General features: G+C 37.9%; 1 protein-coding gene and 1 long non-coding RNA gene across 2 annotated transcripts in view; one reads left to right on the forward strand and one right to left on the reverse strand.

Moving 5' to 3' along the window:
* The window catches only part of gba1 (glucosylceramidase beta 1), an 89,104-nt gene that overhangs the window by 21,475 nt on the left and 44,050 nt on the right, over positions 1 to 23,579 (reverse strand). The window lies entirely within an intron of this gene.
* Positions 7,076 to 9,417, forward strand: LOC145547734 (uncharacterized). Its single transcript, XR_014084038.1, has 3 exons — positions 7,076 to 7,403; positions 8,364 to 8,625; positions 8,771 to 9,417. It is a non-coding gene; the product is annotated as an uncharacterized LOC145547734 (long non-coding RNA).

The raw sequence follows: 23,579 nt of genomic DNA on the forward strand, positions 1-23,579 counted from the left end.
AATTACTGTTGAAATCTTTCATGTATGGTGCATTGCCGGTATGTATTAACTTGTAACATTGATTCTGTCTAGCGATAGCGCTCTAATGTGTTGTTTAAGGTAGAGTATGTTTGTTATGTTAATTAGATGCGAGGTTATCAGGTGCGCAATTGGTAGCCTAGATGTACGCATATAGATGTGATGATCACATCACATCTATATGAAATTGAATGTAGTGTATTTTATGCTGCATATGATCACATATTTACTGTATTTTTGTCTTGATTTCAGTTTTACCCTTTAATTGTCATTAAACCTGCTGAGAACATCCTTCGATCTTCAGAGTCGTGACGTGAGAAAGGTGTTAGAAAGCCTTTGCATCAGACATGCACCAGCAACGGCACACTTATATATTGTTTAAAATTAATATACATTATATAAGTATAATCATATATACTGCACACATCCTCCTTTTATGCAGGCCTTTAAATAAAGATCTGGACTAAAAATTCTCTTTTCATCCTGCATTGTGATGCTCGACCATTAAAGGATAACCTATCTTTAATGGCTTCTGTTTGTTTTTTGTTTGTTTGTTTTTTAAAGTATTACCTGCAAGACAAAGAAAATGATTATGACCAAATGATGGCAGAAGTCTACATTCAAGGACTCTGTTTCAGGCGGTCATTGACGTCAATCTGTGACGTGGGATTCGGGTTTTGAGTTTGCCTGCTCTTACAGGCCCAGTCTTTCTCTGCTGCCCCCTCTCTCCTAGGGGGCAGTAGAGAACAACATGTAGGCGCTGGGAGGAAGAAGAGCGAGAAAAAGTGTCCGGTTGTTGTGGGGAGCGCAGTGTGTTAGTTTTAGGGAAGTTAGCTGTTCGTTGTACTTGTTCAAAAGAGGAATAAAGTTCTTAAAGCATTCATCTGCCTCCTCCTTGCTTTTTCCCGCCAGGGGAGCAGAAACGATAGGAGCTTGTTAACAGCGAAGAGCCGAAATGGAGACCAGCCCGTTTAAAACCAGCCTCTGATTGGACTCTGAGCCTTTCAGAGTCCACACATCCGCCTTTTCATACACGTCCAAAGACCCGGACTAAAAATTCTCTTTTCATCCCGCATTGTGATGCTCGTAAATTAAGGAAGGATAACCTATCCTTAATGGCTTTTGTTTTTACGAGCATTTACTGCGATCCAAGAAATTATTAGTGACCAAATGATAACAGAAGTCCTACATTCAAGGACTCTGCATCAGGCGGTCATTGACGTCAATCTGTGTCGTGTGATTCGAGGTCTGAGGTTGAAATCCGAGGATCACGTCACCAAAGAACAGCTGAGCCAATCAGTCCAAGTGACGCACAGACCTTATTACGTACAGTATTTGAATGTACAATTTAATTTTTTTAAATGTAAAATTTCTTACATCCTGCATGTGAATGCTTGAACATTAAGGAGGATAACCTATCTTTAATGACTTTTGTTTTGGTTTTTTTTTTTTGTTTGTTTTTTAAAGTATTTACCTGCAAGACAAAGAAAATGATTAGTGACCAAATGATGGCAGAAGTCCTACATTCAAGGACTCTGTTTCAGGCGGTCATTGACGTCAATCTGTGACGTGGGATTCGGGATTTGAGTTTGCCATTCGAGATCACGTCACCAAAGACCAGCTGGGCCAATCAGGTCCAAGTGACGCGCAGACCTTCTACGTACAGTATTTGAATGTACAATTTCATTTTGTTAATGTAAATTCTCTTTTCATCCTGCATTGTGATGCCGACCATTAAGAAAGGATAACCTATCTTTAATGACTTTGTTTTGGTTTTTTTTGTTTTTTTTTTTTGTTTGTTTTTTAAAGTATTACCTGCAAGACAAAGAAAATGATTAGTGACCAAATGATGGCAGAAGTCCTACATCAGGACTCGTTTCAGGCGGTCATTGACGTCATCTGTGACGTGGGATTCGGGTTTGAGTTTGCCATTCGAGGATCACGTCACCAATGACTAGCTCAGCCAATCAGGTCCAAGTGACGCACAGGCCTTATTACGTACAGTATTTGAATGTACAATTTAATTTTTTTTTAAATGTAAAATTCTCTTTACATCCTGCATTGTGATGCTTGAACATTAAGAAAGGATAACCTATCTTTAATGACTTTTGTTTTGGGTTTTTTGTTTTTTTGTTTGTTTTAAAGTATTTTACCTGCAAGACAAGAAAATGATTAGTGACCAAATGATGGCAGAAGACCTACATTCAAGGACTCTGTTTCAGGCGGTCATTGACGTCAATCTGTGACGTGGATTCGGGTTTTGAGTTTGCCATTCGAGGATCACGTCACCAATGACTAGCTCAGCCAATCAGGTCCAAGTGACGCACAAGACCTTATTACGTACAGTATTGAATGTACAATTTAATTTGTTAATGTAAAATTCCTTTACATCCTGCATTGTGATGCTTGAACATTAAGAAAGGATAACCTATCTTAATGACTTTTGTTTTGGTTTTTTTGTTTTTTTTTGTTTTTTTTAAAGTATTTACCTGCAAGACAAAGAAAATGATTAGTGACCAAATGATGGCAGAAGTCCTACATTCAAGGACTCTGTTTCAGGCGGTCATTGACGTCAGTCTGTGACGTGGGATTCGGGTTTTGAGTTTGCCATTCGAGGATCACGTCACCAAAGACCAGCTGAGCCAATCAGGTCCAAGTGACGCACAGACCTTATTACGTACAGTATTTGAATGTACAATTTCATTTGTTAATGTAAAATTCTCTTTCATCCTGCATTGTGATGCTTGAACATTAAGAAAGGATAACCTATCTTTAATGACTTTTGTTTTGGGTTTTTTTGTTTTTTTGTTTGTTTTTTAAAGTATTTACCTGCAAGACAAAGAAAATGATTAGTGACCAAATGATGGCAGAAGACCTACATTCAAGGACTCTGTTTCAGGCGGTCATTGACGTCAGTCTGTGACGTGGGATTCGGGTTTTGAGTTTGCATTCGAGGATCACGTCACCAAAGACCAGCTGAGCCAATCAGGTCCAAGTGACGCACAGACCTTATTACGTACAGTATTTGAATGTAGGATTTCATTTTTAGTCTTAAAGTTTAATTATTAGTTGTGCGGCAAAGCTAAATATGTATGAGGGCCGCACTGGAATAACTCGGGAATTGTAAACTGTCCGACGCGTGCTTCAAATAAGTCCAGGCCGCTTCTTTGTTGTTACAATCATCAATTTATTCCACTTTGTCTTATTCAAATCTTACACTGACTGACCAGGCCAAACCATCCAATAGTGGCCAACAATAAACGGCATTAAACACGGTCAACAGAAATTATGACCACCCGGTGCACCCACTTCCTCAACATAATAAAGCCAGCACGCCAGTATGGCTCCCATTCATACCTTCAGTGACAGCCACGCCCACCTCGACACACCCACCACCCAAGTGTCAAAAGCCTGCGCTCCCGTCACCTCAATAATCATTCATTCATTCATATGCTCTTACAATTATGATCAGAATAACGCATTTCAATTAAAATAAGTCATTAACAGATTATACAATGAAATTATACACTATATAAGTGGTTAATAATACTTATCGTTCTGTTTGAAGTTATAAATGTTGTTTTTTGTAAGTATACAAGAAGAAAGTCAGATAGCTTGTCCTCTCATGTTATTTTCAGGTACTACAACGTAGTAAGTTTTTTTGTTATTCGAAACGAAACTTTATTAAACGGTAGAAATAGACACCGTTGGTGTCCGTTAGTGTAAATTACTGTTGAAATCTTTCATGTATGGTTGCATTGCCGGTATGTATTAACTTTGTAACATTGATTCTGTCTAGCGATAGCGCTCTAATGTGTTGTTTTAAGGTAGAGTATGTTTGTTATGTTAATTAGATGCGAGGTTATAGCGAGGTTATCAGGTGCGCAATTGGTAGCCTAGATGTACGCATATAGATGTGATGATCACATCACATCTATATGAAATTGAATGTAGTGTATTTTATGCTGCATATGATCACATATTTACTGTATTTTTTGTCTTGATTTCAGTTTTACCCTTTTAATTGTCATTAAACCTGCTGAGAACATCCTTCGATCTTCAGAGTCGTGACGTGAGAAAGGTGTTAGAAAGCCTTTGCATCAGACATGCACCAGCAACGGCACACTTATATATTGTTAAAATTAATATACATTATATAAGTATAATCATATATACTGCACACATCCTCCTTTTATGCAGGCCTTTAAATAAAGATCTGGACTAAAAATTCTCTTTTCATCCTGCATTGTGATGCTCGACCATTAAAGGATAACCTATCTTTAATGGCTTCTGTTTTGTTTATTGTTTGTTTGTTTTTTAAAGTATTTACCTGCAAGACAAAGAAAATGATTAGTGACCAAATGATGGCAGAAGTCCTACATTCAAGGACTCTGTTTCAGGCGGTCATTGACGTCAATCTGTGACGTGGGATTCGGGTTTTGAGTTTGCCATTCGAGGATCACGTCACCAATGACTAGCTGAGCCAATCAGGTCCAAGTGACGCACAGGCCTTATTACGTACAGTATTTGAATGTACAATTTAATTTTTTTTAAATGTAAAATTCTCTTTACATCCTGCATTGTGATGCTTGAACATTAAGAAAGGATAACCTATCTTTAATAGCTTTTGTTTTGGTTTGTTTGTTTTTTGTTTGTTTTTAAAGCATTTACCTGCAAGACAAAGAAATGATTAGTGACCAAATGATGGCAGAAGTCCTACATTCAAGGACTCTGTTTCAGGCGGTCATTGACGTCAATCTGTGACGTGGGATTCAGGTTTTGAGTTTGCCATTCGAGGATCACGTCACCAATGACTAGCTCAGCCAATCAGGTCCAAGTGACGCACAGGCCTTATTACGTACAGTATTTGAATGTACAATTTAATTTTTTTTAAATGTAAAATTCTCTTTACATCCTGCATTGTGATGCTTGAACATTAAGAAAGGATAACCTATCTTTAATGACTTTTGTTTTGGGTTTTTTTTTGTTTTTTTGTTTGTTTTTTAAAGTATTTACCTGCAAGACAAAGAAAATGATTAGTGACCAAATGATGGCAGAAGACCTACATTCAAGGACTCTGTTTCAGGCGGTCATTGACGTCAGTCTGTGACGTGGGATTCGGGTTTTGATTTTGCCATTCGAGGATCACGTCACCAAAGACCAGCTGAGCCAATCAGGTCCAAGTGACGCACAGACCTTATTACGTACAGTATTTGAATGTAGGATTTCATTTTTTAGTCTTAAAGTTTAATTATTAGTTGTGCGGCAAAGCTAAATATGTATGAGGGCCGCACTGGAATAACTCGGGGAATTGTAAACTGTCCGACGCGTGCTTCAAATAAGTCCAGGCCGCTTCTTTGTTGTTACAATCATCAATTTATTCCACTTTGTCTTATTTCAAATCTTACACTGACTGACCAGGCCAAACCATCCAATAGTGCCAACAATAAACGGCATTAAACACGGTCAACAGAAATTATGACCACCCGGTGCACCCACTTCCTCAAACATAAGAAAGCCAGCACGCCAGTATGGCTCCCATTCATACCTTCAGTGACAGCCACGCCCACCTCGACACACCCACCACCCAAGTGTCAAAAGCCTGCGCTCCCGTCACCTCAATAATCATTCATTTCATTCATATGGCTCTTACAATTATGATCAGAATAACGCATTTCAATTAAAATAAGTCATTAACAGATTATACAATGAAATTATACACTATATAAGTGGTTAATAATACTTATCGTTCTGTTTTGAAGTTATAAATGTTGTTTTTTGTAAGTATACAAGAAGAAAGTCAGATAGCTTGTCCTCTCATGTTATTTTCAGGTACTACAACGTAGTAAGTTTTTTGTTATTCGAAACGAAACTTTATTAAACGGTAGAAATAGACACCGTTGGTGTCCGTTAGTGTAAATTACTGTTGAAATCTTTCATGTATGGTTGCATTGCCGGTATGTATTAACTTTGTAACATTGATTCTGTCTAGCGATAGCGCTCTAATGTGTTGATTTAAGGTAGAGTATGTTTGTTATGTTAATTAGATGCGAGGTTATAGCGAGGTTATCAGGTGCGCAATTGGTAGCCTAGATGTACGCATATAGATGTGATGATCACATCACATCTATATGAAATTGAATGTAGTGTATTTTATGCTGCATATGATCACATATTTACTGTATTTTTTGTCTTGATTTCAGTTTTACCCTTTTAATTGTCATTAAACCTGCTGAGAACATCCTTCGATCTTCAGAGTCGTGACGTGAGAAAGGTGTTAGAAAGCCTTTGCATCAGACATGCACCAGCAACGGCACACTTATATATTGTTTAAAATTAATATACATTATATAAGTATAATCATATATACTGCACACATCCTCCTTTTTATGCAGGCCTTTAAATAAAGATCTGGACTAAAAATTCTCTTTTCATCCTGCATTGTGATGCTCGACCATTAAAGGATAACCTATCTTTAATGGCTTCTGTTTTGTTTATTGTTTGTTTGTTTTTTAAAGTATTTACCTGCAAGACAAAGAAAATGATTAGTGACCAAATGATGGCAGAAGTCCTACATTCAAGGACTCTGTTTCAGGCGGTCATTGACGTCAATCTGTGACGTGGGATTCGGGTTTTGAGTTTGCCATTCGAGGATCACGTCACCAATGACTAGCTGAGCCAATCAGGTCCAAGTGACGCACAGGCCTTATTACGTACAGTATTTGAATGTACAATTTAATTTTTTTTAAATGTAAAATTCTCTTTACATCCTGCATTGTGATGCTTGAACATTAAGAAAGGATAACCTATCTTTAATGACTTTTGTTTTGGTTTTGTTTGTTTTTTGTTTGTTTTTTAAAGTATTTACCTGCAAGACAAAGAAAATGATTAGTGACCAAATGATGGCAGAAGTCCTACATTCAAGGACTCTGTTTCAGGCGGTCATTGACGTCAATCTGTGACGTGGGATTCGGGTTTTGAGTTTGCCATTCGAGGATCACGTCACCAATGACTAGCTCAGCCAATCAGGTCCAAGTGACGCACAGGCCTTATTACACTGGAAAAAGTGTAGCACAGAGTTGTTCATTCAAGCTAATAACTACCATTGAATACAATGTAAAATAATGGACTTGGTTGTGAAAGTCTATTTTTTTGCATTCTGAGGTGTCAATTTTGATTCAGACTGAATTAATAACACTTCTGAAGGGAAGAAAGCAAATATTTTGGTTCCTCTCAAAACATGCTGAAAGGAAATGATGTCATATTTTCAATCTGAGTCACGTGAGAAGAAGTTGGGGAGAAGTGCTTGGAGAGCTTCGTCGGTTTCGGCATGGGGAAGAAGGAATGATTAACGTCCGAGCACGTCGTCAAAGAATAAACCTGCGGTAAGTACTAAACTAAGCTGATGTAAACGTGTCTTAACAAGCCTACAATTGTATTAATGCAAAAGACTGAGTTAATGTCACCTGGTTAGCAAGCTGAAAGTCCCGCCTAAATGTGGGTATCCCAGTAAACGCTTTCTTTTTCGCTGGGTTAAATGTGGTGTAATTTCTGAACTTACACGTATTTCACGAGAAATATAACTATGTGTACATTGTTCGGTTGTAGCTGGAATTAATCAAGGTAGGCATAATTCGTTACCAATCAATAGCTTCCACCACGGTTAGCTCGGCTACACGGTGAACTTGACTAGCTTAACCCATGTAAAGCCATGTTAGCAATTAGTTAGTCTAGTGTGTTTATACCACTATGATTGTAAAGTCCCAGTTTGTTAATGGTAGCGAGGCCCGTTGAAAATGAATGGTGTTTTGTGCATGCATTATACTTGTATGGTATGGTCGGTGATGTTTCCCAGTGTTCGCCATGCTGGTTTGTCCAACTGTTAAAACGGTTTCACAGGAAATGCTCTCGGTAAGCGAATCTCCTTGTTAAGCCTTAAACTTTTTGTTCGGCTCTACAACTGGTTTTCATGCATTTTGTTCACGACACTGCCCCATTTACTGTAGGTTAAGAACTTCATTTTCCGAATGCATTGTGTTTTCAGAGATATGTCATGGCATGCTGGCAGGTATCTTATGAAGTGTGATTTCAAACAAATACATAGACTAACCTTGAGGGGCTGACATACTGTGACAATGGACTAACAGACAGGGGCACTTGTACTGATAGAAAAGGGGTGCATACGCATTGTTTTATATTAGATTAACTTAAAGGGGCACTGACGCACCTTACTTATTACAACTCAAAGCTTTCATCTCATCTGTATGTTGACACAAGGTGGTTGTGAATGTGAATTAATAATTTCTCTTTCCTTCTGTCTTTCGTTTTATTCTCCTGCCACCCAGGTTTTGACTCCAGCTTCCTGAACGTCACTGACTGTCAGGGCATCTACATCAACAACTCGAGGTCCAACTTTGCAATATGGCGACTCCCGTCCGACTCCTCATCTTGTTGGGTGACGAAAGCGCTGAGAGGATGAAATTATCAAGGGTGCCGTTTTGATTGTCCCTAAAGGGTGCTGATGCAGATTTCCGAAGGGAGTGAATCCTCAAAGCTCTCATCATCTACCTGGGAGAACGTGTTGAGGACCTTCTAAAGGAATACATGGTATGTCCAGATATTTTCTGTCACAATGATGATTCAACTTTATTCATCACGGGAGACCACCTATGCCATTATACAGTATATAGTGATTAATGAGGTGTGCCAGACTGCAGTTGTTCAGTTGCATATTTCGTATATTTTGCCTCAGGTCTCCCAGAAAGATCAAGCCGAGCTGGAGAGGACCATCATGGCAGTCTTTGTCTTCAGAGAGAATTCAAGCCTTCTACAGCAGCCCCAAGACGTTGGGATTGTCATTGATGGTGTGGAAGTCCTCAATGAGTTGCCTTCTCTTGCAGCTGGAGTGGCAATGCTCTTTGGACTTTGCTATGCTCTTAGCATGGAGTATCCACAGGGTTTCAGGTTCACCTTTGAGGCCCTTCAGAAGATCCTGATGGAGCTTGGTTCCAACAAGATGACTTCCAAGATTCGCAAACTCAGTGGTGAACTCAAAACTGCACAGTAGTGTATATTTGTGTGTGCTTAATGTGTGCATGTAGTTGCCACTGGCATCTATTTAAGAGGTAGACCACCTCACAGCACTTTGTTATACAGGCTCACGGGGTCACTTTCATGGAGTGCTTTTGTTGGAATTTTAGTTCTTTGATGATGTTTACAGATGCAACATTCCTTCAAGTTCAGATGTGTTTGAACAGTACAACAACAGTGAATGCTTTCTGTCCATTTAATTTAGCTTGATAGGCCATATTGTCTTTATTTCATTTCTCTGATGTAGAGCAACAATGACATGTTTATATTTGTTTGTCTGAAAATGCAACTTTTTTGTCCTTTTTTACTTGAGGAATAAATGGCTTAGAAAAAAACTGTTGCTGGAGTGTGTTAAGTGTGATGTGAGGGATGCAAATTGTTTATGAAACCAAGTTTATGAAATATTTAAAAAAAGAATTTCATGGTGCCAATGAATTAATTAATGCACTATATATATTTGATGGGTTCAATTTAAATATATTAGTTTGGTTCCAAAACTAAAATTTAAATAATTTAACTTGGATAAAGGTGAAGAATTAATATTGGGTCAAGTAAATTAATATGATTTGAGTCAATATTAAATAGTCATGTTGTACCAAACCACTTTATTTAGATTCTGTGAAGTCAAATATATTAGATGCAACAAATGGACATCAATTTTTTTAATTTAAGCTGGGCCACACTTTTTCCAGTGTACGTACAGTATTTGAATGTACAATTTAATTTTTTTTAAATGTAAAATTCTCTTTACATCCTGCATTGTGATGCTTGAACATTAAGAAAGGATAACCTATCTTTAATGACTTTTGTTTTGTTTGTTTTTTGTTTTTTTGTTTGTTTTTTAAAGTATTTACCTGCAAGACAAAGAAAATGATTAGTGACCAAATGATGGCAGAAGACCTACATTCAAGGACTCTGTTTCAGGCGGTCATTGACGTCAGTCTGTGACGTGGGATTCGGGTTTTGAGTTTGCCATTCGAGGATCACGTCACCAAAGACCAGCTGAGCCAATCAGGTCCAAGTGACGCACAGACCTTATTACGTACAGTATTTGAATGTAGGATTTCATTTTTTAGTCTTAAAGTTTAATTATTAGTTGTGCGGCAAAGCTAAATATGTATGAGGGCCGCACTGGAATAACTCGGGGAATTGTAAACTGTCCGACGCGTGCTTCAAATAAGTCCAGGCCGCTTCTTTGTTGTTACAATCATCAATTTATTCCACTTTGTCTTATTTCAAATCTTACACTGACTGACCAGGCCAAACCATCCAATAGTGCCAACAATAAACGGCATTAAACACGGTCAACAGAAATTATGACCACCCGGTGCACCCACTTCCTCAAACATAAGAAAGCCAGCACGCCAGTATGGCTCCCATTCATACCTTCAGTGACAGCCACGCCCACCTCGACACACCCACCACCCAAGTGTCAAAAGCCTGCGCTCCCGTCACCTCAATAATCATTCATTTCATTCATATGGCTCTTACAATTATGATCAGAATAACGCATTTCAATTAAAATAAGTCATTAACAGATTATACAATGAAATTATACACTATATAAGTGGTTAATAATACTTATCGTTCTGTTTTGAAGTTATAAATGTTGTTTTTTGTAAGTATACAAGAAGAAAGTCAGATAGCTTGTCCTCTCATGTTATTTTCAGGTACTACAACGTAGTAAGTTTTTTGTTATTCGAAACGAAACTTTATTAAACGGTAGAAATAGACACCGTTGGTGTCCGTTAGTGTAAATTACTGTTGAAATCTTTCATGTATGGTTGCATTGCCGGTATGTATTAACTTTGTAACATTGATTCTGTCTAGCGATAGCGCTCTAATGTGTTGTTTTAAGGTAGAGTATGTTTGTTATGTTAATTAGATGCGAGGTTATAGCGAGGTTATCAGGTGCGCAATTGGTAGCCTAGATGTACGCATATAGATGTGATAATCACATCACATCTATATGAAATTGAATGTAGTGTATTTTATGCTGCATATGATCACATATTTACTGTATTTTTTGTCTTGATTTCAGTTTTACCCTTTTAATTGTCATTAAACCTGCTGAGAACATCCTTCGATCTTCAGAGTCGTGACGTGAGAAAGGTGTTAGAAAGCCTTTGCATCAGACATGCACCAGCAACGGCACACTTATATATTGTTTAAAATTAATATACATTATATAAGTATAATCATATATACTGCACACATCCTCCTTTTTATGCAGGCCTTTAAATAAAGATCTGGACTAAAAATTCTCTTTTCATCCTGCATTGTGATGCTCGACCATTAAAGGATAACCTATCTTTAATGGCTTCTGTTTTGTTTTTTGTTTGTTTGTTTTTTAAAGTATTTACCTGCAAGACAAAGAAAATGATTAGTGACCAAATGATGGCAGAAGTCCTACATTCAAGGACTCTGTTTCAGGCGGTCATTGACGTCAATCTGTGACGTGGGATTCGGGTTTTGAGTTTGCCTGCTCTTACAGGCCCAGTCTTTCTCTGCTGCCCCCTCTCTTCCTAGGGGCAGTAGAGAACAACATGTAGGCGCTGGGAGGAAGAAGAGCGAGAAAAGTGTCCGGTTGTTGTGGGGAGCGCAGTGTGTTAGTTTTAGGGAAGTTAGCTGTTCGTTGTACTTGTTCAAAAGAGGAATAAAGTTCTTAAAGCATTCATCTGCCTCCTCCTTGCTTTTTCCCGCCAGGGGAGCAGAAACGATAGGAGCTTGTTAACAGCGAACGAGCCGAAATGGAGACCAGCCCGTTTAAAACCAGCCTCTGATTGGACTCTGAGCCTTTCAGAGTCCACACATCCGCCTTTTCATACACGTCCAAAGACCCGGACTAAAAATTCTCTTTCATCCCGCATTGTGATGCTCGTAAATTAAGGAAGGATAACCTATCCTTAATGGCTTTTGTTTTTACGAGCATTTACCTGCGATCCAAGAAATTATTAGTGACCAAATGATAACAGAAGTCCTACATTCAAGGACTCTGCATCAGGCGGTCATTGACGTCAATCTGTGTCGTGTGATTCGAGGTCTGAGGTTGAAATCCGAGGATCACGTCACCAAAGAACAGCTGAGCCAATCAGGTCCAAGTGACGCACAGACCTTATTACGTACAGTATTTGAATGTACAATTTAATTTTTTTAAATGTAAAATTCTCTTTACATCCTGCATTGTGATGCTTGAACATTAAGGAAGGATAACCTATCTTTAATGACTTTTGTTTTGGTTTTTTTTGGTTTTTTTGTTTGTTTTTTAAAGTATTTACCTGCAAGACAAAGAAAATGATTAGTGACCAAATGATGGCAGAAGTCCTACATTCAAGGACTCTGTTTCAGGCGGTCATTGACGTCAATCTGTGACGTGGGATTCGGGATTTGAGTTTGCCATTCGAGGATCACGTCACCAAAGACCAGCTGAGCCAATCAGGTCCAAGTGACGCGCAGACCTTCTTACGTACAGTATTTGAATGTACAATTTCATTTTGTTAATGTAAAATTCTCTTTTCATCCTGCATTGTGATGCTCGACCATTAAGAAAGGATAACCTATCTTTAATGACTTTTGTTTTGGTTTTTTTTTGTTTTTTTGTTTGTTTTTTAAAGTATTTACCTGCAAGACAAAGAAAATGATTAGTGACCAAATGATGGCAGAAGTCCTACATTCAAGGACTCTGTTTCAGGCGGTCATTGACGTCAATCTGTGACGTGGGATTCGGGTTTTGAGTTTGCCATTCGAGGATCACGTCACCAATGACTAGCTCAGCCAATCAGGTCCAAGTGACGCACAGGCCTTATTACGTACAGTATTTGAATGTACAATTTAATTTTTTTTAAATGTAAAATTCTCTTTACATCCTGCATTGTGATGCTTGAACATTAAGAAAGGATAACCTATCTTTAATGACTTTTGTTTTGGGTTTTTTTTGTTTTTTTGTTTGTTTTTTAAAGTATTTACCTGCAAGACAAAGAAAATGATTAGTGACCAAATGATGGCAGAAGACCTACATTCAAGGACTCTGTTTCAGGCGGTCATTGACGTCAATCTGTGACGTGGGATTCGGGTTTTGAGTTTGCCATTCGAGGATCACGTCACCAATGACTAGCTCAGCCAATCAGGTCCAAGTGACGCACAGACCTTATTACGTACAGTATTTGAATGTACAATTTAATTTTGTTAATGTAAAATTCTCTTTACATCCTGCATTGTGATGCTTGAACATTAAGAAAGGATAACCTATCTTTAATGACTTTTGTTTTGGTTTTTTTTTGTTTTTTTGTTTGTTTTTTAAAGTATTTACCTGCAAGACAAAGAAAATGATTAGTGACCAAATGATGGCAGAAGTCCTACATTCAAGGACTCTGTTTCAGGCGGTCATTGACGTCAGTCTGTGACGTGGGATTCGGGTTTTGAGTTTGCCATTCGAGGATCACGTCACCAAAGACCAGCTGAGCCAATCAGGTCCAAGTGACGCACAGACCTTATTACGTACAGTATTTGAATGTACAATTTCATTTTGTTAATGTAAAATTCTCTTTTCATCCTGCATTGTGATGCTTGAACATTAAGAAAGGATAACCTATCTTTAATGACTTTTGTTTTGGGTTTTTTTTGTTTTTTTGTTTGTTTTTTAAAGTATTTACCTGCAAGACAAAGAAAATGATTAGTGACCAAATGATGGCAGAAGACCTACATTCAAGGACTCTGTTTCAGGCGGTCATTGACGTCAGTCTGTGACGTGGGATTCGGGTTTTGAGTTTGCCATTCGAGGATCACGTCACCAAAGACCAGCTGAGCCAATCAGGTCCAAGTGACGCACAGACCTTATTACGTACAGTATTTGAATGTAGGATTTCATTTTTTAGTCTTAAAGTTTAATTATTAGTTGTGCGGCAAAGCTAAATATGTATGAGGGCCGCACTGGAATAACTCGGGGAATTGTAAACTGTCCGACGCGTGCTTCAAATAAGTCCAGGCCGCTTCTTTGTTGTTACAATCATCAATTTATTCCACTTTGTCTTATTTCAAATCTTACACTGACTGACCAGGCCAAACCATCCAATAGTGCCAACAATAAACGGCATTAAACACGGTCAACAGAAATTATGACCACCCGGTGCACCCACTTCCTCAAACATAATAAAGCCAGCACGCCAGTATGGCTCCCATTCATACCTTCAGTGACAGCCACGCCCACCTCGACACACCCACCACCCAAGTGTCAAAAGCCTGCGCTCCCGTCACCTCAATAATCATTCATTTCATTCATATGGCTCTTACAATTATGATCAGAATAACGCATTTCAATTAAAATAAGTCATTAACAGATTATACAATGAAATTATACACTATATAAGTGGTTAATAATACTTATCGTTCTGTTTTGAAGTTATAAATGTTGTTTTTTGTAAGTATACAAGAAGAAAGTCAGATAGCTTGTCCTCTCATGTTATTTTCAGGTACTACAACGTAGTAAGTTTTTTGTTATTCGAAACGAAACTTTATTAAACGGTAGAAATAGACACCGTTGGTGTCCGTTAGTGTAAATTACTGTTGAAATCTTTCATGTATGGTTGCATTGCCGGTATGTATTAACTTTGTAACATTGATTCTGTCTAGCGATAGCGCTCTAATGTGTTGTTTTAAGGTAGAGTATGTTTGTTATGTTAATTAGATGCGAGGTTATAGCGAGGTTATCAGGTGCGCAATTGGTAGCCTAGATGTACGCATATAGATGTGATGATCACATCACATCTATATGAAATTGAATGTAGTGTATTTTATGCTGCATATGATCACATATTTACTGTATTTTTGTCTTGATTTCAGTTTTACCCTTTTAATTGTCATTAAACCTGCTGAGAACATCCTTCGATCTTCAGAGTCGTGACGTGAGAAAGGTGTTAGAAAGCCTTTGCATCAGACATGCACCAGCAACGGCACACTTATATATTGTTTAAAATTAATATACATTATATAAGTATAATCATATATACTGCACACATCCTCCTTTTTATGCAGGCCTTTAAATAAAGATCTGGACTAAAAATTCTCTTTTCATCCTGCATTGTGATGCTCGACCATTAAAGGATAACCTATCTTTAATGGCTTCTGTTTTGTTTATTGTTTGTTTGTTTTTTAAAGTATTTACCTGCAAGACAAAGAAAATGATTAGTGACCAAATGATGGCAGAAGTCCTACATTCAAGGACTCTGTTTCAGGCGGTCATTGACGTCAATCTGTGACGTGGGATTCGGGTTTTGAGTTTGCCATTCGAGGATCACGTCACCAATGACTAGCTGAGCCAATCAGGTCCAAGTGACGCACAGGCCTTATTACGTACAGTATTTGAATGTACAATTTAATTTTTTTTAAATGTAAAATTCTCTTTACATCCTGCATTGTGATGCTTGAACATTAAGAAAGGATAACCTATCTTTAATGACTTTTGTTTTGGTTTTGTTTGTTTTTTTGTTTGTTTTTTAAAGTATTTACCTGCAAGACAAAGAAAATGATTAGTGACCAAATGATGGCAGAAGACCTACATTCAAGGACTCTGTTTCAGGCGGTCATTGACGTCAATCTGTGACGTGGGATTCGGGTTTTGAGTTTGCCATTCGAGGATCACGTCACCAATGACTAGCTCAGCCAATCAGGTCCAAGTGACGCACAGGCCTTATTACGTACAGTATTTGAATGTACAATTTAATTTTTTTTAAATGTAAAATTCTCTTTACATCCTGCATTGTGATGCTTGAACATTAAGAAAGGATAACCTATCTTTAATGACTTTTGTTTTGTTTGTTTTTTGTTTTTTTGTTTGTTTTTTAAAGTATTTACCTGCAAGACAAAGAAAATGATTAGTGACCAAATGATGGCAGAAGACCTACATTCAAGGACTCTGTTTCAGGCGGTCATTGACGTCAGTCTGTGACGTGGGATTCGGGTTTTGAGTTTGCCATTCGAGGATCACGTCACCAAAGACCAGCTGAGCCAATCAGGTCCAAGTGACGCACAGACCTTATTACGTACAGTATTTGAATGTAGGATTTCATTTTTTAGTCTTAAAGTTTAATTATTAGTTGTGCGGCAAAGCTAAATATGTATGAGGGCCGCACTGGAATAACTCGGGGAATTGTAAACTGTCCGACGCGTGCTTCAAATAAGTCCAGGCCGCTTCTTTGTTGTTACAATCATCAATTTATTCCACTTTGTCTTATTTCAAATCTTACACTGACTGACCAGGCCAAACCATCCAATAGTGCCAACAATAAACGGCATTAAACACGGTCAACAGAAATTATGACCACCCGGTGCACCCACTTCCTCAAACATAATAAAGCCAGCACGCCAGTATGGCTCCCATTCATACCTTCAGTGACAGCCACGCCCACCTCGACACACCCACCACCCAAGTGTCAAAAGCCTGCGCTCCCGTCACCTCAATAATCATTCATTTCATTCATATGGCTCTTACAATTATGATCAGAATAACGCATTTCAATTAAAATAAGTCATTAACAGATTATACAATGAAATTATACACTATATAAGTGGTTAATAATACTTATCGTTCTGTTTTGAAGTTATAAATGTTGTTTTTTGTAAGTATACAAGAAGAAAGTCAGATAGCTTGTCCTCTCATGTTATTTTCAGGTACTACAACGTAGTAAGTTTTTTGTTATTCGAAACGAAACTTTATTAAACGGTAGAAATAGACACCGTTGGTGTCCGTTAGTGTAAATTACTGTTGAAATCTTTCATGTATGGTTGCATTGCCGGTATGTATTAACTTTGTAACATTGATTCTGTCTAGCGATAGCGCTCTAATGTGTTGATTTAAGGTAGAGTATGTTTGTTATGTTAATTAGATGCGAGGTTATAGCGAGGTTATCAGGTGCGCAATTGGTAGCCTAGATGTACGCATATAGATGTGATGATCACATCACATCTATATGAAATTGAATGTAGTGTATTTTATGCTGCATATGATCACATATTTACTGTATTTTTTGTCTTGATTTCAGTTTTACCCTTTTAATTGTCATTAAACCTGCTGAGAACATCCTTCGATCTTCAGAGTCGTGACGTGAGAAAGGTGTTAGAAAGCCTTTGCATCAGACATGCACCAGCAACGGCACACTTATATATTGTTTAAAATTAATATACATTATATAAGTATAATCATATATACTGCACACATCCTCCTTTTTATGCAGGCCTTTAAATAAAGATCTGGACTAAAAATTCTCTTTTCATCCTGCATTGTGATGCTCGACCATTAAAGGATAACCTATCTTTAATGGCTTCTGTTTTGTTTATTGTTTGTTTGTTTTTTAAAGTATTTACCTGCAAGACAAAGAAAATGATTAGTGACCAAATGATGGCAGAAGTCCTACATTCAAGGACTCTGTTTCAGGCGGTCATTGACGTCAATCTGTGACGTGGGATTCGGGTTTTGAGTTTGCCATTCGAGGATCACGTCACCAATGACTAGCTGAGCCAATCAGGTCCAAGTGACGCACAGGCCTTATTACGTACAGTATTTGAATGTACAATTTAATTTTTTTTAAATGTAAAATTCTCTTTACATCCTGCATTGTGATGCTTGAACATTAAGAAAGGATAACCTATCTTTAATGACTTTTGTTTTGGTTTTGTTTGTTTTTTTGTTTGTTTTTTAAAGTATTTACCTGCAAGACAAAGAAAATGATTAGTGACCAAATGATGGCAGAAGTCCTACATTCAAGGACTCTGTTTCAGGCGGTCATTGACGTCAATCTGTGACGTGGGATTCGGGTTTTGAGTTTGCCATTCGAGGATCACGTCACCAATGACTAGCTCAGCCAATCAGGTCCAAGTGACGCACAGGCCTTATTACGTACAGTATTTGAATGTACAATTTAATTTTTTTTAAATGTAAAATTCTCTTTACATCCTGCATTGTGATGCTTGAACATTAAGAAAGGATAACCTATCTTTAATGACTTTTGTTTTGTTTGTTTTTTGTTTTTTTGTTTGTTTTTTAAAGTATTTACCTGCAAGACAAAGAAAATGATTAGTGACCAAATGATGGCAGAAGACCTACATTCAAGGACTCTGTTTCAGGCGGTCATTGACGTCAGTCTGTGACGTGGGATTCGGGTTTTGAGTTTGCCATTCGAGGATCACGTCACCAAAGACCAGCTGAGCCAATCAGGTCCAAGTGACGCACAGACCTTATTACGTACAGTATTTGAATGTAGGATTTCATTTTTTAGTCTTAAAGTTTAATTATTAGTTGTGCGGCAAAGCTAAATATGTATGAGGGCCGCACTGGAATAACTCGGGGAATTGTAAACTGTCCGACGCGTGCTTCAAATAAGTCCAGGCCGCTTCTTTGTTGTTACAATCATCAATTTATTCCACTTTGTCTTATTTCAAATCTTACACTGACTGACCAGGCCAAACCATCCAATAGTGCCAACAATAAACGGCATTAAACACGGTCAACAGAAATTATGACCACCCGGTGCACCCACTTCCTCAAACATAAGAAAGCCAGCACGCCAGTATGGCTCCCATTCATACCTTCAGTGACAGCCACGCCCACCTCGACACACCCACCACCCAAGTGTCAAAAGCCTGCGCTCCCGTCACCTCAATAATCATTCATTTCATTCATATGGCTCTTACAATTATGATCAGAATAACGCATTTCAATTAAAATAAGTCATTAACAGATTATACAATGAAATTATACACTATATAAGTGGTTAATAATACTTATCGTTCTGTTTTGAAGTTATAAATGTTGTTTTTTGTAAGTATACAAGAAGAAAGTCAGATAGCTTGTCCTCTCATGTTATTTTCAGGTACTACAACGTAGTAAGTTTTTTGTTATTCGAAACGAAACTTTATTAAACGGTAGAAATAGACACCGTTGGTGTCCGTTAGTGTAAATTACTGTTGAAATCTTTCATGTATGGTTGCATTGCCGGTATGTATTAACTTTGTAACATTGATTCTGTCTAGCGATAGCGCTCTAATGTGTTGTTTTAAGGTAGAGTATGTTTGTTATGTTAATTAGATGCGAGGTTATCAGGTGCGCAATTGGTAGCCTAGATGTACGCATATAGATGTGATGATCACATCACATCTATATGAAATTGAATGTAGTGTATTTTATGCTGCATATGATCACATATTTACTGTATTTTTTGTCTTGATTTCAGTTTTACCCTTTTAATTGTCATTAAACCTGCTGAGAACATCCTTCGATCTTCAGAGTCGTGACGTGAGAAAGGTGTTAGAAAGCCTTTGCATCAGACATGCACCAGCAACGGCACACTTATATATTGTTTAAAATTAATATACATTATATAAGTATAATCATATATACTGCACACATCCTCCTTTTTATGCAGGCCTTTAAATAAAGATCTGGACTAAAAATTCTCTTTTCATCCTGCATTGTGATGCTCGACCATTAAAGGATAACCTATCTTTAATGGCTTCTGTTTTGTTTTTTGTTTGTTTGTTTTTTAAAGTATTTACCTGCAAGACAAAGAAAATGATTAGTGACCAAATGATGGCAGAAGTCCTACATTCAAGGACTCTGTTTCAGGCGGTCATTGACGTCAATCTGTGACGTGGGATTCGGGTTTTGAGTTTGCCTGCTCTTACAGGCCCAGTCTTTCTCTGCTGCCCCCTCTCTTCCCTAGGGGGCAGTAGAGAACAACATGTAGGCGCTGGGAGGAAGAAGAGCGAGAAAAGTGTCCGGTTGTTGTGGGGAGCGCAGTGTGTTAGTTTTAGGGAAGTTAGCTGTTCGTTGTACTTGTTCAAAAGAGGAATAAAGTTCTTAAAGCATTCATCTGCCTCCTCCTTGCTTTTTCCCGCCAGGGGAGCAGAAACGATAGGAGCTTGTTAACAGCGAACGAGCCGAAATGGAGACCAGCCCGTTTAAAACCAGCCTCTGATTGGACTCTGAGCCTTTCAGAGTCCACACATCCGCCTTTTCATACACGTCCAAAGACCCGGACTAAAAATTCTCTTTTCATCCCGCATTGTGATGCTCGTAAATTAAGGAAGGATAACCTATCCTTAATGGCTTTTGTTTTTACGAGCATTTACCTGCGATCCAAGAAAATTATTAGTGACCAAATGATAACAGAAGTCCTACATTCAAGGACTCTGCATCAGGCGGTCATTGACGTCAATCTGTGTCGTGTGATTCGAGGTCTGAGGTTGAAATCCGAGGATCACGTCACCAAAGAACAGCTGAGCCAATCAGGTCCAAGTGACGCACAGACCTTATTACGTACAGTATTTGAATGTACAATTTAATTTTTTTAAATGTAAAATTCTCTTTACATCCTGCATTGTGATGCTTGAACATTAAGGAAGGATAACCTATCTTTAATGACTTTTGTTTTGGTTTTTTTTTGTTTTTTTGTTTGTTTTTTAAAGTATTTACCTGCAAGACAAAGAAAATGATTAGTGACCAAATGATGGCAGAAGTCCTACATTCAAGGACTCTGTTTCAGGCGGTCATTGACGTCAATCTGTGACGTGGGATTCGGGATTTGAGTTTGCCATTCGAGGATCACGTCACCAAAGACCAGCTGAGCCAATCAGGTCCAAGTGACGCGCAGACCTTCTTACGTACAGTATTTGAATGTACAATTTCATTTTGTTAATGTAAAATTCTCTTTTCATCCTGCATTGTGATGCTCGACCATTAAGAAAGGATAACCTATCTTTAATGACTTTTGTTTTGGTTTTTTTTTGTTTTTTTGTTTGTTTTTTAAAGTATTTACCTGCAAGACAAAGAAAATGATTAGTGACCAAATGATGGCAGAAGTCCTACATTCAAGGACTCTGTTTCAGGCGGTCATTGACGTCAATCTGTGACGTGGGATTCGGGTTTTGAGTTTGCCATTCGAGGATCACGTCACCAATGACTAGCTCAGCCAATCAGGTCCAAGTGACGCACAGGCCTTATTACGTACAGTATTTGAATGTACAATTTAATTTTTTTTAAATGTAAAATTCTCTTTACATCCTGCATTGTGATGCTTGAACATTAAGAAAGGATAACCTATCTTTAATGACTTTTGTTTTGGGTTTTTTTTGTTTTTTTGTTTGTTTTTTAAAGTATTTACCTGCAAGACAAAGAAAATGATTAGTGACCAAATGATGGCAGAAGACCTACATTCAAGGACTCTGTTTCAGGCGGTCATTGACGTCAATCTGTGACGTGGGATTCGGGTTTTGAGTTTGCCATTCGAGGATCACGTCACCAATGACTAGCTCAGCCAATCAGGTCCAAGTGACGCACAGACCTTATTACGTACAGTATTTGAATGTACAATTTAATTTTGTTAATGTAAAATTCTCTTTACATCCTGCATTGTGATGCTTGAACATTAAGAAAGGATAACCTATCTTTAATGACTTTTGTTTTGGTTTTTTTTTGTTTTTTTGTTTGTTTTTTAAAGTATTTACCTGCAAGACAAAGAAAATGATTAGTGACCAAATGATGGCAGAAGTCCTACATTCAAGGACTCTGTTTCAGGCGGTCATTGACGTCAGTCTGTGACGTGGGATTCGGGTTTTGAGTTTGCCATTCGAGGATCACGTCACCAAAGACCAGCTGAGCCAATCAGGTCCAAGTGACGCACAGACCTTATTACGTACAGTATTTGAATGTACAATTTCATTTTGTTAATGTAAAATTCTCTTTTCATCCTGCATTGTGATGCTTGAACATTAAGAAAGGATAACCTATCTTTAATGACTTTTGTTTTGGGTTTTTTTTGTTTTTTTGTTTGTTTTTTAAAGTATTTACCTGCAAGACAAAGAAAATGATTAGTGACCAAATGATGGCAGAAGACCTACATTCAAGGACTCTGTTTCAGGCGGTCATTGACGTCAGTCTGTGACGTGGGATTCGGGTTTTGAGTTTGCCATTCGAGGATCACGTCACCAAAGACCAGCTGAGCCAATCAGGTCCAAGTGACGCACAGACCTTATTACGTACAGTATTTGAATGTAGGATTTCATTTTTTAGTCTTAAAGTTTAATTATTAGTTGTGCGGCAAAGCTAAATATGTATGAGGGCCGCACTGGAATAACTCGGGGAATTGTAAACTGTCCGACGCGTGCTTCAAATAAGTCCAGGCCGCTTCTTTGTTGTTACAATCATCAATTTATTCCACTTTGTCTTATTTCAAATCTTACACTGACTGACCAGGCCAAACCATCCAATAGTGCCAACAATAAACGGCATTAAACACGGTCAACAGAAATTATGACCACCCGGTGCACCCACTTCCTCAAACATAATAAAGCCAGCACGCCAGTATGGCTCCCATTCATACCTTCAGTGACAGCCACGCCCACCTCGACACACCCACCACCCAAGTGTCAAAAGCCTGCGCTCCCGTCACCTCAATAATCATTCATTTCATTCATATGGCTCTTACAATTATGATCAGAATAACGCATTTCAATTAAAATAAGTCATTAACAGATTATACAATGAAATTATACACTATATAAGTGGTTAATAATACTTATCGTTCTGTTTTGAAGTTATAAATGTTGTTTTTTGTAAGTATACAAGAAGAAAGTCAGATAGCTTGTCCTCTCATGTTATTTTCAGGTACTACAACGTAGTAAGTTTTTTGTTATTCGAAACGAAACTTTATTAAACGGTAGAAATAGACACCGTTGGTGTCCGTTAGTGTAAATTACTGTTGAAATCTTTCATGTATGGTTGCATTGCCGGTATGTATTAACTTTGTAACATTGATTCTGTCTAGCGATAGCGCTCTAATGTGTTGTTTTAAGGTAGAGTATGTTTGTTATGTTAATTAGATGCGAGGTTATAGCGAGGTTATCAGGTGCGCAATTGGTAGCCTAGATGTACGCATATAGATGTGATGATCACATCACATCTATATGAAATTGAATGTAGTGTATTTTATGCTGCATATGATCACATATTTACTGTATTTTTTGTCTTGATTTCAGTTTTACCCTTTTAATTGTCATTAAACCTGCTGAGAACATCCTTCGATCTTCAGAGTCGTGACGTGAGAAAGGTGTTAGAAAGCCTTTGCATCAGACATGCACCAGCAACGGCACACTTATATATTGTTTAAAATTAATATACATTATATAAGTATAATCATATATACTGCACACATCCTCCTTTTTATGCAGGCCTTTAAATAAAGATCTGGACTAAAAATTCTCTTTTCATCCTGCATTGTGATGCTCGACCATTAAAGGATAACCTATCTTTAATGGCTTCTGTTTTGTTTATTGTTTGTTTGTTTTTTAAAGTATTTACCTGCAAGACAAAGAAAATGATTAGTGACCAAATGATGGCAGAAGTCCTACATTCAAGGACTCTGTTTCAGGCGGTCATTGACGTCAATCTGTGACGTGGGATTCGGGTTTTGAGTTTGCCATTC

This window comes from Poecilia reticulata, chromosome 16, assembly GCF_904066995.2.
Source record: "Poecilia reticulata chromosome 16, P_reticulata-male-v2, whole genome shotgun sequence".
NCBI classification, from domain to species: Eukaryota; Metazoa; Chordata; class Actinopteri; order Cyprinodontiformes; family Poeciliidae; genus Poecilia; species Poecilia reticulata.